We start from the raw sequence: 4,101 nt of genomic DNA, 5'->3' as shown, positions 1-4,101 counted from the left end.
GTCTCTCATGTTTTGACTCGGCCAACCCCCATACAAGGAGGAAAGGACCATTGGTATATACATACTAACGATAGCGCCTCTGATTGCAATTATGGATATTTTCGAATGGTACTTATTCAGACTGTCTTATTGGGCTGCATGTGACCTCTTCGGTAGCTATGGTGAGTCCATCTCAACGTCTTCGGAACATGTGGCTCTGATTGTGCTATTATGAATACCGTCAGGCTAACTTAATTCAGGTAAATCTGATCCAACTTTGCTACAGTGACGCCAGTGACAGACTTCATTTTAACACCAAATTGTTTAATGTAGTTTTGGTAAGGATATTTCCTTTAACTGATCGGAATCAGTTGTTGAGAGAGAGACTATTTTTGACAATACTATTTTTAAATTAAAATAAGTTTCAAAGAAAGTTATGTTAGATTCATTGGGTGTTCTTCATTGGTAGGATAAAATCAATTGTCACTCTCTAATGTGTTAACTACAATCCCTTGGGTAAATATTCTAGATATTTTCTTCAAATTAGAACTATATTTTGTTCATCTAAGACGCTTGGTTCTAGAATTTGCTCTAGTCTAAACGACTAGTGGTTTATCTAGGTAAAAGAATCCAGAATGATATGGTAACTTGCTCTGACCCCTGATAGCCCAATTCTGGTTATTATCGTTAAAGTATTGAAGATAGTTACCCTCTAGTTGCTGCAAATGTCTTATTTTCTTTTTATTACAACCATTAACGTTTAAGGCTGAGCCTTGCATCGTTGCATACAAAATGAATAGACAAATTAATAAGCAGTAAATAAATAGGTAGATGAATAAATAAATGAATAAACAAATGGATAAATAAATAAATAGATAAACGAATAAATGAAAATTGAATAAAGTCACCTCCGAAGTGCTCAGGTTCGATGTCCATCGGTTACTGTTGACCACCAGTGGCCCGAGCATATAAGAATATTGATAATGTAGCTGCTGTATTTCCAGTTATCTTACCCTAATCAATACTGAAGAAGTGACACAAACCTAAGTAAAATTGCTCAGCAGTTACCCGAGTAAGTTACGTATCTTTTGATAGAATAAAGAAATATACCCCACACAGACCTTATCATTTAGCGAAAGATCTGCGTTCGGGATATTTTATCATCGCAAGTCATTGTTCCTCACTGAACGGAGAGATAAGTACGATCTAGCTCGCACAAAGCGTCCTGTTGGTATCATGTGTCACAACGTACACTGTATTAAGCAAAGATTCGTGATATTTCATTCGGCTAAGGGGAGACCTCTGGTTAATATGAAGTTTGCCGTAACAAGACCTCTACTGTAATAAAGGAGATAAACTCTTAGCATTACTAGGTTTAGTTAGGACATTAGTACCCGAAAGTGGGATGGGATGTGTGCATTCTAGAAAACTATGACTCAGGATAAAGAAACTTATCAAGGTGAGATCATCGGCAATGTTTATGAATTATTTCCCTATTCATAAAAATTAAGACTGAATGGATGAATGTATAGTGTATATCATATGTAGTATGTATATCCCAATACACACACACACACACACACACACACACACACACACACACACACACACACACACACACACACACACACACACACACACACACAAATATATATATATATATATATATATATATATATATATATATATATATATATATATTTATATATATATATTTATATATATATATATTTATATATATGTATGTATGTATATATATAAATATATGCATTCTTCCTCTTTCTTTACTTCTTTAGATCCATCTTTCATTCTTTTTTTCTCATTTATTGCGAGCTTCCCCATAAGAAGGCCGGCAGCCCAGCTATCACTGTCGAAGTCGTACAGCTTCCAAACAAAACCAAGGTAAATGGGATGATGAATTCGTGTAACCAACATCAACCGTCATTAAAAGCTCAGGAGAGGAGACACTGTGCATCCCCGAGTTAATGTTCATGCATTTCCTTACGATGTTGTGACTTCCGCTTCGAGGGCAATGGCATGAAGCCGCATTACTTTCTTCTCGGGCTGTAGTAGTGCTTGGGAGCTCCATTAGTTCTTTGTGAGTTTAAAGATTATATTCCGTCGTTGGAAGATATTGTTCTGGCAAACGGCATACGCTGTAGCTCAGCGAGTAAGTAGTGACTTTGAGTCCCGGGGCCCGATGCGGGCTTGCTGGGTTTGTTTGCGATAAGACTTGGCCTGTCGGGGAGGCGACCCAATGTCGGCAAAAAAAAAAAAAAAAAAAAAAAAAAAAAAAAAAAAAAAAAAAAAAAAATATATATATATATATACATTATATATATATAGATATATATACATACACATATATATATTTATATGTAATATACATATATATATATATATACATATACATATATATATATATATATATATATATATATATATATATATATATTATAATAATAACGATGACGATGTGTGGGAATGGGATGGTAAGTAATGACAGACGATTTTGTTCATCTCAGAAGAGCTTCTATCCGGTATGGAATTAGATGCCTTTCTTGGTTAAGAGGTTCTCGAACGGCTACATCCCCTCCCCCCGTCACAGAAAGTTTGTACCTGAGCGTGCAATATTAGCTGTTGTTAAGCTCAATAAAATGAATTAATTTTACCACCATATTGAATAAGTTAAGGACTGCTTATGTCTATTCTTTACGAACTGGACCAATCGAGACCCTAGTTCTGGCTGATTTAATCAGAAAACAAATGCATATTTATGATTATGGAATTATGGAAAGAATCACTCGTAGCAGCGATGTAATTCAAATAATCAACCCGGCCGTCGCAAGCTTCGAAACGAGGTCCACGTAGCGTGAATCCCGGTCTGTCCCGATTTATAACATTAAGTGTTGAATAGGTATTATATTCATTTTAATGAGTTTATAGTAGTTTATATATTCATTCCTCTATGTTTTATTTGTTTACATATGTATTTCTATATACCTATTCGTTTGTTATTTTCTTTTATTTATAAATTTATTTATTTTTGTATATTTGTTTATTTATTTATCTGTTTATTTGTTTACTAATCTATTTTCTTGATTGAATATATATATACAGACTTATTTTTATTTTGTTGATATTTTTAATAGTTTCACCCTCATATGGCTTACTGAAACACGTTTCTTTAAGTTGCCTTTTATGTGTGCCCTCGTTTTGTTGTGTTACCCTACAATATTGCACCGCTCTCATACTCATTATGTTACATTCTTTTCTTCTTTCCTTTGCTCTCTCTTGTTCTCAATCTCTCTGTTCCTTTCGTGATCTCAAATCCTCTCTCTCTCTCTCTCTCTCTCTCTCTCTCTCTCTCTCTCTCTCTCTCTCTCTCTCTCTCTCTCTCTCTCTCTCTCTCTCTCTCTCTCTCTCTCTCTCTCTCTCTCTCTTTTTGTCGCACTCGTTGCTATAGACTCTGTTTCTCTCTCTCTCTCTCTCTCTCTCTCTCTCTCTCTCTCTCTCTCTCTCTCTCTCTCTCTCTCTCTCTCTCTCTCTCTCTCTCTCTCTCTCTCTCTCTCTCTCTCTCTCTCTCTTTCTCTTTCTCTTTCTCCCTCCTCCCTCCTCGCTCTCTCTCCTCTCTCTCTCCTCTCTCTCTCCCCTCTCTCCTCTCTCTCTCCTCTCTCTCTCCTTTCTTCCTTGCTGCCTCTTCTACTAATTTTTTCTTCTTTTTTTATTGCCAAAGGCTCGTTCGTTGGGTTTTTATGGTGTGGAAGTAGGAACATACGATACGGTTGCGCCGGAGTGTATGAAGAGGCAGACGGACGGATGGATGGATGGATGGAAGAGGTGCAGGAAACCTTCTTGTCATTGTTTTAAATGCTTCCTTATGAGGTGGTACTTTTGTCTTACATCATGATTGTCGTCAGATAATATTATTTATCTCCGTGGCACCCGATTGGTAAACAAGAGTATCTAAGATATCTATATACAGTATCTATGGGAGTCCTTGCAGTCTTGGTTGGCACATTTCATGGCCTAGTCAACTCATCTCCGTCGAAAAAAAAAAAAAAACGCGATATGTATGCATTGATATTTCTATTGAAGGTGTTATTTGTGTTATTTTTTGTG

This window comes from Oratosquilla oratoria, chromosome 25 (genome assembly GCF_046742065.1).
Source record: "Oratosquilla oratoria isolate Oo_2021 chromosome 25, ASM4674206v1, whole genome shotgun sequence".
NCBI classification, from domain to species: Eukaryota; Metazoa; Arthropoda; class Malacostraca; order Stomatopoda; family Squillidae; genus Oratosquilla; species Oratosquilla oratoria.
The sequence above is the reverse complement of the archived record's forward strand: the minus strand, read 5'-3'. Positions refer to the sequence as shown.